The sequence below is a fragment of the Heliangelus exortis genome, chromosome 4, assembly GCF_036169615.1.
Source record: "Heliangelus exortis chromosome 4, bHelExo1.hap1, whole genome shotgun sequence".
In the NCBI taxonomy this organism is placed as follows: Eukaryota; Metazoa; Chordata; class Aves; order Apodiformes; family Trochilidae; genus Heliangelus; species Heliangelus exortis.
In genome coordinates, this window is record NC_092425.1 from 38479618 (window position 1) to 38492619 (window position 13002).

A 13002-nucleotide genomic window follows, 5' to 3' on the forward strand; every position below is an offset into this window, starting at 1 on the left:
AAAAATGAAAACATGTGAGCTTGTCTTATAGATAAGACGTCAAGGTTTTAGGCAAAAATTGCCAGGCAGAACTTGAATTTCAGAAAGAGAACCAATGAAGAAATTCAGAGTAAACTAATGTACTTCCAAGGTAAAAAAGAAATACATTGTGTGCACCTATCTATTTAAACAGTTTGTACAATTCCCATAGTTATATATGCAAATTACCAACTATTAATAACCAGCTGTGTGCTGAGAAGCTGAAAACACACACAGACATTTTAGTACTGTATGTTGAAACCCATGTGCAAACTGATGTTTATTTTCTACTTGTCAATTTGCAAACAATATTTTATCACTACCATTACAATTTTTGTGCATGTGTGCACAGGCTACACTCTCCAATCTTATATTTTGAAGTAGACTTGTTTTACAGCTATGCACAGTGAAAAAGAAGGTTGAAGTTTTTAAAATCAAAACCAAATCTACGGAAAAAAAAAATATTCCAGCAACTGTTTGGAAGTGTTGATATTTCCTGACAGATTAGCATTGTTGGTAATGGGATGCACTTTGTGAAATTTCAACTTTCCAAGTCAAGGGGTTAACATTTAATCAATAGTTCTCACTGTTATGGGCTCTACTGGGAAATCCCAGGCTGTGATATGCGTTATGCATCATGAAGCAGGAGTTAGAGCCTGGTAGAAAAATAATCTGATTGCAGAGTTTCATTGGCAGTGCTACTCATACATTTTCAATACTTCATTATTTTCCATAAAGTCCACATAAAATTGCCATGGTCTTTTCTATTATAGTGTCTAAAAGATGTCACATATCAGATTGTTATTGTGTTCCTAAATGCTTTTTGCAAGCTCCCATGAAAAGCCAGGCCTGGTTCCCACTGGGAATTACAGAGGCATGTTAATAAATTGGAGTGTAATGAACTGGTGCTCCTTTTTTTCTGGTGAAAGCCTAGGTATGGGGGTTGATACTGGCAAAAGTGTGTGTGTGGATCATATTATAATATAGAGATTAATCAATAGAAAAAAACATGATCGAAATATTCCAAAGCCTTGATGAATTTTAAAATCCTGGGTCATAGATTGGTAGATTTGAAAACCAGAAAAGACAACTGTGATTATTTAATGTGAGAACAGTGAGAGGTGACAGTGGTAAGGTGATCCTTTTGAATAAGAACTGCTCTGTTTTCTGAATTGGATACCAAGGGGCCATTCCTGATGGGATGAGAACAAGGCATCACAAACCTTCCCACAACCAGCTTGAAGATGGGATAAAAACTGGGCTATGGCCAGGGACAGATTTCAAGTCTCATCAAACCACTTCTGTGTGCCCTGCTAAGCAAGACCTGGCTGCAGCAGAGAGTTTTGCTGAAAAATAATCCAGAAATTCCAACAGTTTCTGTGAAAGAGGAGGTCTTTCTTTAACAAATTGTCTTCAGATAAAATTTCATGGTAATGTGTATCTCTTTTTCTTTCTTTCTGTAGGATATTATCTCCGTGCTGGTTTTGAGGAGGAATTTTCATGGTTTGCATGCAAGTTTGCTGTTTTCCTAAGAGCACACATTTTTTCCTGTTGTCTCCATCACTCCCATCTTTGGGACCTCTCTGCCTTGCCCTTTGTGGAAAGGGAACCCCTGAAAGCCTCCAGGCTCCCAGAGGGTTTGCTGACCACTGCAGAAAGTCCAGGGAGTTTACAGGCAGCCCTATCTTCCCTGCATGATACTAGCAGGTGATGGTTGCTCAGGATAAGTCTTATTTCAGAGCTTTGGAGAGAGATATTTGACCAGAGTACTGAGCAGACAGAGGCAGAGAATGAAATCCCATTTATATTTCTATTGGTAGGATCAGTGCTCAAAATTTGTGCTCTCTCTGAGCTGTACTTCAAGCAGAGAATATCCCATCAGCAGCTCCACATGTGTTTCTTTTCATGCTAAAGCTATTTTACCCTGGGGTTTTGTAGGTAAACTGATAACACAGAAGAATTGTGTTATCTTTAATTACAAACACGCTTGCTATTCCCCTCACAAACTTGGGAGAACAGTCAGCTAAAAGAGAAAAAATAGATCACTCTCTCAGTATGTTTGTCACAATTTTTACACTGCAAAGAGCCATGACAACTTGCAATGGATCAGCTTACAGGGAGGCATTACATGGCAACTGTTTAGTTTATGTGTCTCTAAAACCAGCCCCCTAACTTGAAGGAATCATTATTTTGCTCCACATCTTAAAGGCAACCAGTCCCTATAAATCACTCATTCACTCTGTGTGGATCTGGGGTCTTTACTGCCTGTTTGGGGAGAATTTATAGACTAGTTCTCCCAATAAATAACTTAATTACTGAAGTGTAAAGGCTGCAAATGTGTTGCAGTGTAGCAGTGCCATTCCAAAATGAAGCTACATCTTCCTTAGAAGAACAATATATGCTTGAACAAATATTGTATTATTAATATGCATAGAAATGAGCTGCTAAGGCATAAAGCAAATGCCTTGTTTTGATACAATCCTTTATTTTTCATCATACCCTTACATTATGCACCTTCATTCTGCTCCATGAAATTATGGGCTGTGGGTAAAGAAGATGCAAATGGAGAAGAGCCTCTACTCTGTTGCTGCTAAATGTGTATTTTTGGCAGTGTTCTCCTGACCCAGGGAGTGTGAGACTCTTAAAAAATCCACTCAAACCAGACTGCATGTGGGATGACTTGACATAACAGCGTATGGTACACAAAACAGCCTGGAACTGAGGAAAAAAAGAGTGTCAATTTTGGACAGCTCTGCTGTTCTCACCTCCATAGGGCTCTGCTTCTGTCGAGAGCTTGTACACATGCCCACCTTCCCCCTTCCCCCCCTTTTTAGTGCTGGCATCAATAAATATGAATTAAATTTTACTTAGCCAGAGGTGTCTGGTTTCCTGTAGGACCAGGTCACATTCATAGGCTGTGGATGATGGCTGCAAATAATTTGTGGCTCTGAAATGCCTTAGCCTGGGAATGTTTGAGTGCCTAGCATAAAATTCATGGAGTAAAAAGTAACTGTATTTATGTTACTGAGTTCATACCAAACAGTTTCCCAGTCAGTCAAGGCTTCACATGGCTTGTCATGTGCCATATGCATTTGACAAGTCTGAGCAATAAAGCCAGCAAATGTGGGCTTACTGGGGTCTTGGAGCTGGGAGCACTGGGTTCTGGTACAGCTCTCTGAGCATCTCCTCCTGCCAAGGCAAAGCCTTAGTGAGCTGTGTCTTAATGCACCAGGCAAAGCCCAATTAGAAAGCTTCTCTTTGACTTTGATGAGGTGGAATTGGGATATTAAACACCCAAGTCCTGATTGGTTCTCCATGGGCATTAAAAACCCCACTATGCCTTCTTTGAAGTTTCTCTCTGGCCTCAGGGTCATCTTTCTCCTTGGCAATGCACTTTATAAACTCTGTGTTGCTCCCCCTGACCTCAGAAGGGCTTTCACACCAATTTTTTGCTCAGTAACTTACTCCAGGTACAAGGCACAGCCTCACATCAGAATATGATCCTCACCTCTCACAACCTTATGCCATGTCCAGGAAGACAAAAACCAAGGAAAAAAATATTCTCTCTGAAAAAAGAAGGGAGGATTGTAATCTCAACACTATATCCAAAAGTAGTGAAATTCACTGGTGTAGCTGTCTGAATGGAATAAGATAAAGCAAAACAAGCAGATTCGTGTGATAAAGGTTCAGTACAAGGTGATAATTTACTTTGGTTGCTGTCTCTACTCAACTTGATTTAAATATCTTAATATTTAATTATCTACATTCGTCTTACTGAAATGCACATAAAGGAACATCTTCAAAGAAATTAGCTTTGAACATTATTTACAGACAAGATGACAGCTGTCTAATTCATTCTCTTGTGTCAAGGGAGAACAGCAAAGTGATGTAAAAAGGTTTTGAACTGTGTTATTTAATTCACATAATAAATTTCAAGTAGGATCACGTGGTAGGATTCTAAAAGCTTCACTGCCTTTCTGCTGGTTTTCTCACTAGATGTTTCCACACCTACATCTGGCCCACCTAAAGAATTTCTCAAGTTGTCCTGAAAACACTTGCAATCTCAAAATACCCTGTTTTCCCAACAATTTATATTCATCCTCTGTGTGTGTGCATGCACAGCATCAACCACTCTGAAAAGCCCAGCACTATTTTGAAGACCTTCAGGCAGAGGAATGTTGAGGTTGTTGCTTTCTGTGCTGATTGCAAACTCTTCACTCAGCAACTTCTGTTTTTCCCCAAGCTGCAAATTGTCCCCAGCTTGATGGCAAGTGGTAGGAAAACAATAAGACAGGTGGATGCATAGAAAAACCTCTCCAGTTCTGTCCAGTTAGGATGGGATGTTATTTCCAGTGAAAAAAACACATTGCTTTTGACTTTGATTCTCCACATGAAACAGAGCTGGGAGTTGCTCTGCAATTCCTATAATCCTTTTAACACTGATCTGTGTAATGCTGCTCTTTCATTAAAATACTCTTGAGGATAGGGAAGACCAGATATAGCCCTGGCCTTACCAAACTTAATATTTTGGAGAGAAGACTTCAAACCTGAACGTCAAAGAGCTGGAGTGTCTGTCCAGAGCACAGCAAAAGGGGACTTGAAAAGCTGAGATGTAAAAAGGTTAAAAACTGTGTTTCAGCAATAGGCTTTGCAGAAGCTGATTGCTCTGATGTAGATTAAGCTGTACACTGACCTTTCAAAGAATAAGCATTTTTCTCATCTGTCACTGTATCAATGTACAAAACAAGCAATATCATTAGGGAAGGCACCCAGGCTGGCAGCCTTGGAAGAGTTGATGTCAATGAGTCACGACCCACCCATTCAGCAAATAAAGAGAAGGTTAAAGCTTGGATGTATAAAATAAAGTTGACTGGAAAGCTGTAATTATGTTTCCCTCTTAAAAAAAAAAAAAAAAAATTTAGGCAAAAAATCTGGGATTTTTTAGAGCTAGTCTTCAAAAGTATTTAACCCTAAAAAGGGGCTAAAATCAGCTTTTTCATCTCTATGTAGTTCATATTCAGTGGGAGAGAGCTTGCTTAGCCTGTGAGAATTGTGATGACTTCTGAAATTTTTCACTTTGCATTTAGCAAAGGATATTGGAGAAATACCCTCTGCAAAGCAACTGACTTGTCAGGACACAACCAAGGACTTAAATCTGGAACTTTCTTTTCAGGAGATGTGCTTAAGAGATCATCAAGTGCTTAAGAGATGTCCAGGGAAACGTTTCGTTGTACATCACAACTTTTTTGCAGCCATCTTAGAGAAACAACAATTGCTGAAAAAACAATTTATTTGGGTAATTTCTCACAAGCTGTGTGCACATGTGAGGATCAAAGCCTGACTTTTGGTAGGAACTGAAGAATTGATCTTGGGGAGTAGGTGGGTCTACAGCAAGTTTTTGCAGCCCCCACCAAGTACATCAACTCAGCTGTATTCAAAGTGGTGGCAAATCATTCATCAGGTCCACTTGTTGAGCCATTCTGGGATATTTTCACTGCTATTCACAGAAAAATGTGACTGCTCTTTTGAGTCTCCAGCAGAAATTGTGACACCAGGTTTAGGCTGTGCCAAACTGGTGGATTATTTTTCTCCTTGTGAGCTGCATTTGGTTATAGACACCTCAGGTGAACTAGTTGCTGAGGTTGAAAAGGTTTCCACTCTTCAGGAGTAAATTTAGATGGCAATGGGTGTAATGAGTGAACTGCTTTGGGGCACGAGGCCAAGCTGGATTTACTCTAACAACACTGACCAATAAATGAGGAGATGGTGGCAGGAATTTTAATAATGATATTCTGAGCAGGTCTAGCAGAGACTGTGAATTCTTACTTGAGGAGCTGAACTGTGTAAACACATCTTTTTTTGCTGCATCAGAACAGAAACTCCCAAGACTAAAACTAGGCTGAGTGTATTTATTCTTGTTGCAGTCAGAACAGACGTTGCTCTTAGTACACAGGTTTGGTGTCTCAGCCATTGCTTGGGGGTTGGAAATAGATGATTATAAAGGTCCCTTCCAGCCCTAAAAATTCTATGATTGATGGCTGGAGGGGTCTAATTCAGGGTTGAACATCTGGGTTAATGCAGCAAAGCCTAAGCCTGAAAGAGCAGCAAAACACAGGCAATTGAAGCCTTTTCTTCCATTCCTTTTGTGCAGCTGGGGAGAAATGGTCAATATCCAGCTCTTTACCGACAGCCTTTGCAAATAAGATGGATATTTCCACTCATAAAAAAAAGCACAAATAAGCAGAAGAAAAAAAAATAAATTGACTTCCCTTATCCAATCCCTTCATCTGTGCATGACTCTCAAGATCAGACTAATCCCTAGCTGATCACAGCTCACTGAACCACTTCACATGTGCCAATCAAGGTTATGCAAGCTCCAGAGTGCAGGCTGAAGGGAGGAATTTTACATGCTCAACTCCATCCCTCTGGAAAGTAGCAGTGATCTGGGTGATGTTAGCATCAGGCTTTGTCCTACCAAGGTTGGAAAGAGAAATAAGAAAAGGGAAGGAGGGAAAAGGGGCTATGGCTGTGCACACTTCAGCTACTGCAGTGAAGCCCCAGGGGCAAAGGACTGAGACAGGAAGCCTCTAAAATTGTCTTTCTGCTGATCACTCATTCAGTGGGACTGGGAGACCAGGTGCTCTTTACTGAACCAAAACCTATTTTATCAAAGTACTCACATCACAGTAAGGTGGATAGAAACATTCTCCTGTCCTAAATCAGTGCCTGTTGAGGTCACATTTTTCTGTGGAAAAGGGCTTTTTCTTATGAGTCCTACAAGAAAATGATTTTTCAAGTTCAGCTACATGCACAGCTACCAATGAACCAGGCTTAACATGAGAAATTTTTTATAAAACAGATGAATATTTAGAGCTAAGATGTATGGTCATCATAATAATCATAATTTGCCACGAAGAAAAATATTGTTGAATGCATCTGTACAAATCTTTCCTGTCCAAGTGTTTGAGATCTGAAGCTCTGCCAAGGCTCCTAATGAAACTGGAGATCACTGATCACAGAACAGAAGCTCATGGCCCAATCTATTACTTTTATCTTCATTTAAGAAGGGGTTTAAATACAATTATCCTGGCCTGAGGAGCTCAAGCCCCTTTGCTGCCTGCTCACTGGCTTTGAAGTAAAGGTGTCATCAGCTGGTGTGGATGACAAGGCTTTTGTCGAATATAAGTGCATAAATATTATTTCATCCATTTTGAAATACACTCACCACATGACATTTTAATATGGGCTGTTGCTAAGCCACATTCTTTTCCATTGGTGTCTTCTGTTAAGAGGTCCTAAGCTTGTGAAAGGTCCATAATCTGTGGCTTCACTAAGTGTAAAGTTTCACTTTTCATGCTGCCTCACAAAACATTGGTTTTCCTCTTTTCTTTGTCTTTGATTTTTAAGAGAGACACAAAGGAAAGCAGGATGTGCTATTACATTCTGACATTTAAGACCTTCCTCCTCGTCCATCTTGCATACAGGTATTAACAGCTTTTTCTTTCTCCTGGAACACCTCTCTCATCCCTCTTTGTTTCATTGGCATTGCCTCACAAACACATACAAGGTCAGAGCCTTTTTTTCACATCTCTCTATCAGTCTCATCGTGTTTTGTTGGGTTTTGTGCCCCTGTGTCTACATCTGAATTAAATCTGGGCTTCATGCTACATAGTCCCTGCTTTCCTTGCTGCAGATATCTGAAAAATCTGTATCCTGAGTTTCAGCAGTTCAGGTAGCACAAAGGGCCAGAAAAGGCCTTTCACAGATTCCATTTTTACTGGAGTTAGACCAACTTCAGTTTTCAAAGAGTTTCACCCATTTTGGAGGTTGTCTGCTCACTCCTGTCCTTGTCCAGCAGGCTGAAGCTTTGTTCTTCTGCACTATTTTCTACACAAAGTCTTGCTCATCATATTATACACAAGAGTTGCTGGAGGGTTTTCAGAGCTCTGACACTTAAGGAAAAGGCTGGTTTGCACTCTGCTGAGGTTAATAGCTTTGCAGAACTCATAAAAGCATTCACAATTGTTCTTGACTGAATCATCATAACAGCAAGCAGGTGCTTATATATAATCATACCTTTTGGGAACTGTCTCAGATCATTCATCTGCCTCAAAGGATGCTCCTCACAACTATTCATCTGAAAGACATAAAATGACTCAAATTGGCCATTTGGCTTTCATTTCCACAAGAAACAGTGTACAATTCAGGATTACTTTGTTGTTTACACATCTGAAGGAAGAGACACGGAAACGGCACTTTTATATGTCAGAAGTGGTTTCTTTTGTGTTAATGAGGAAAAAGCCCCTCTACTTTTTGACCCTGTTTTTTTGGGGGTTTTTTTGTTTTGTTTTTTTTTTTTTCGCAAAGTCTATTCCATGGATTTGGTTTGTTTCATGAGATATGTTGGACTGAAAGGTTATAAATGAGCTTTCTGACCACAAATGCTTTTCAACAGATTTTAGGCACTTTAACATTATAATGCATTGCTAATAAACAGAATCATGAAAGAAGAAGCCAAAGAGCTTTTAATACATACAGTGATATTTAAAAGCAAACAAACAAAACCCCAAAAAACCCAAAAAAAAGCCAAAACAAAAAGCAAAAAAATCCACAAAACAAAGCATGTAGAGTAGAATTTGAATGTGAAAGAGCTCATCCTTTTCTTTAAATACAAGTGAGAAATAAGTAAATATTTCCCTTTCAGCTGTCTAGATAATCACTAAAGAAATCTCACTTTTTAAATACTACCTCTGGACTTACATCTAAGTACCTTAAAGTCAGTATTCCAATCAATATTTAGGTTTTTTTTCAGAGTACCAAGCCAACAACTTCAATATTTTTAGAGCAATTTTTCAAAAGGCTCCTCATGATTCTGAGACATCTTTTTTTTTTTTTTTTTTTTTTTTTATAACATAGCTTGTCTGGTTTCCTCATGCTATTAAAGATGTACAACATGGTGGAAGAAATACTAGGTCCTGACTGATGGTGTTTCCTGCTCTTTGCTCAGCCAAAGTGTAAAAGCAATGTGAGATCAGCAGCAGAAGTGAAAGAGTTTTGCAACTTTTGCAGTTTGTTTTGCACGAACCAACAGTCCCACACCCTGGTGGACCAGGTCCCCTCTGAGCAGCCAACCCTACTGCATCCCCTCCTTCAGACACTGAAACAGTAGAACAGCTTGCTATGGGGAAAAAAAAAAAAAAAAAAAGAAAAAAGAAAAAGAAAAAAAAAAGACAGGAACAAAATGGAAAAAATGTATGGTGTCCTTTTGCCAGTGGATCATTTTTATGGCAGGTTTTTGTTGTTATAAATTTGTTCCTTTGCTCTTAATACCTTAATACCACGAAGCAAAGAATCAAACTGCTGAAAGAAAAGCTTTCCAGGACTTGTTTCCAAGTCCCCAGGAAAGTCTGAACAGTCAAAGAGTCATCAAGAAAATATCTTGGTTTCTTTATGACTCTTCTTTTTAGTTTGGGAACACAGCTTCCTTTCAAAGGGCATTTTAAAACCTGTATCTAAAATCTCAGTGAAACTTCTGGGAGGGCCCTTGGATGTCCATTGCATGTGAGACCTGACAAATAGTATGTGCCTTTCTTTGGAAAACCTGTATAATGGACAAAACTGAAGTAAAACTTAAGTGATTGAGTATAGGAAGGATTCTAAACAGTTTTAAAGCAGATATAGATCTTCATTGTATTTCATTGGTGGTAGCAGTCTGGTAATTCAAAGATTTGTTATTTTTTTTCCTTTGGCAGATACATGAAGTTGAAAGCAGATTTCACACTTTGGAAGTAGGAAGCTTTTGTTATAACAACTTTTCTCAGTGGAAGTAATTGCTTGTGGAAGGTGAGATGTTCCTGTGTCTCTCCACAGATTAATTCTCTTGAATCTTATCTGCAGTGGCAAAAAATGGAACTGGTTTCTCCTTCTCTGCAATTTAAGCATGCTCAAACATCATTACCACTCTCTTGTCTAACCCTTTAAAGACAGATTACCAGGTAGTAAGGAGATACTAACCCCATTTGCATTAGGTTTCACTCACAACTGGTATTTCTTCTAGGCAGAACTGAGCTTCTTGTTGGGTAAAAAGCTTCCAGTACCCAAGTTAGCAACCTGGAGAGAGAAATATTCAGATTTCCCATTTTTTCTCCCTGTTGTGACAACTAAGATACCAAAAATCATTCATTCTCGTGTATGGCTTTTTTCCTACATACTGTTCAATTAATTTTTATGGTCCAGCTAGGGAAAGGATGTTTACTCTGATATTAACTTATTCCTGGAATTCACAGTGAAATCTCCTGTCTCTGTGATGCTGCTTGGCCTCCTTACCCCCAGGGACAGGCTTCCCCCTGCCCTTTCCAGACCCAGAGCTCCAGCTGGCAGAGCAGTCAGCCTGCAATCAGCCAGAAGAGGTGTTCTGAGAAACCAGGAGAAAGTCAATAAACAACCAGAATTGAATCTGCAAGCTGAAGAAACAGATAGCTCAGAGCAGTGCTGCAACCAGGGTGGCTGAGCAGGGCAACTCAATTCCTCTTGGTAATGGATGTCCAGAGGGGATGGGAAATTGGATGCAGAGCAAAGTAGGAAAAAAGAGCAAAAAGTTCTCCAGAGAGTTGGGTGTCAAATGAATGTATAAGGGGACATTTACAGTACATCTTGTTTAAGTGGAATTAAACTTGCCTTTAAAACAATTCTCTCACCTTTTTAACAGTGATGCTCTTGATTTAGTGTAAGCTTGTAAGATATATAGTTAAAGCAGCTAATAGTTAATTGCAGAAGTATACTTTAAGTATCTTTTAATGAAAAATACTTCTAGGGGTATTTATATGCTTGTTGTATCAAGTGGTAGTTTAAGAAACAGAAAGACTCAGGCCAGTATCTGCCAGACCAGTCAATGCTTCTTTAATTTTAATTTTCAGAGGGAGCCACACCACTTATTTTTTCAAATTGAGCTGATCTGGTCCAGTCATGAATAAGACACATAGGTCCACTCTCCACTCATCTCTATCTTCAGGTCTTCCCTGAAGTGAATTTTCCTTGTAGCTTCTAGAGATTAAAGTGCCTTGTGTAGCAAGAATCAATATATAAGACATCCTTCATGGGAACTGAACTGACTAGAGCATTTACTAGAAATTAGTGTCTGGGCTAGTAGAAATATGTCCTTGTTGGCTAAAGTTGAGGAAAGGACTCTGCAAATAGATATCAAATGGTTTAGGAATCCTGCTGATGAAGCAGTTCCCTGTGAGCAACTTGCCTAAAGCCACTGCAAAGACTGAGTGCCCCTTGAATGTACAAACAGGGAACCAGGTAAGAGCTGGAAACTTCTTTTGCCATTTCACTTGTTAATAACTGTGTCAAATCCAGCTGCTGAGTCTGGTTGTAGATCTTGTAATTTAAAAAAAAAAAAAAAAAGAACATAAGATATTGGATGCATCTACTCACAGCACAGTCCAAAAGATGATCTCTTACAATGGAAAGCATTGAAATTTAATTTACCCAGAAGATACTGGGATAATCTTTGGTTTGATGGTAGCCACACCACAGTGAAGAGAAAATAGTCACTAAAAATCTTTCATATCTGCTGGAGGAAGGCCCTCTGAGAACTAGCAGCTACAAGTGAAATTTTCAGAGGTTCAACCAGAAGAGAGTACACAGGGATGCAACACACACTGGAACACACTGCTGAAGGAAATGCTGAATTTTTTTTTTTTTTTTTTTGAAGCCTTCATATCAAAACTGAATGCCTGTCTGGAGCTGCCCGAGGTGCTATCCCAGCTTTATGCTCAATAAAGCCATTCCTAAAAGTCATGTTTGATCAAGGACCTCATACTAAATAACCTGGTGGTCCTGTTTGACTTGAAAAATTTAGCCATCTATTTCTTCTACAGGCTGAGGGGAGAAGAAATAAAGATTATTTCTACATTTTCACTTTTGGAAGGTGCTCAGAGAAGTGTGATGCTGAGGCTGGATGGACAGATGAGAACTGATGACTTCCTGCCTTGAACAGAAAATTCTCACACTTGCAATATAATAAAAGAAACATCAAAATAAAACTAATTAATTTTTCTTTTAATTATCACAGTTTCTACAGCTGTTGAGCAAATTATAGCTTCTTTAATATGCCAGTTTTGAAAGTACTTCACATTATAACCAGCAGATAACAAGGGAATAAGAGTAATTGGAATTAAATTTATACAGTGGAGAATTCTCAGTTTTAATGCTGTCTAAATGGGTTTTAACATATTGAAACTGCCACAAATTCACATGTGAATAAAAGCTGTTAAGGAGAAAGAAGAGAAAAGTAGGATATAAAGTAAATACAGCTCCAGAAAACTTTTGGATTATTCCAGGGCTTTGCAACTCAGAGCACCCATGAAGTCCACTTCTACTGATCAGCATTTGGCTAACATTAGGTAAGTGCCAACACTGACAAGGAATAGAAAGTTTCACAAAACATGATTCTCCAGCATTATTTTTCTTCATGGATATAAATTAAGCACTTTATCTCTGTGTACACAAATCTTTGGGGAAACCCACTCCCATCACTGGAAAATCTTCTGTTGACTCTGGTTGGGAAAGAGCTTTGCCTTTCAGTTTGATGGACAAGAAAACATCCAAAAATGGCTCAGGAGGCTTCCATAGCTCTTCAGATTATATTACCCCAAAATAGAATGGTTTGGCTTGCAAGGGACCTTAAAGATCAATTATTTCCAAGTTCTCTGTGTGGGCAGGAACACCTCCCAGGTAGCTACCACCCCCTGTGCTCTAAGGCACTGCTCTCATCTCTTGGTCTTCATCTGGGAAAAAAAAAAAGCAAGACCTCACGACCCTTCTGCCTTGACTTTTTCAGTTCTCAAAGCAAGTCCAGAGGAGGGGCTCAAAGATGATCAAAGGGCTGGAGCACCTCTCCTGTATGGGCTGAGAGAGTTGGGGGTGTTCAGCCTGGAGAAGGGAAGGCTCCAGGGAGACCTCACAACAGCTGCCAGT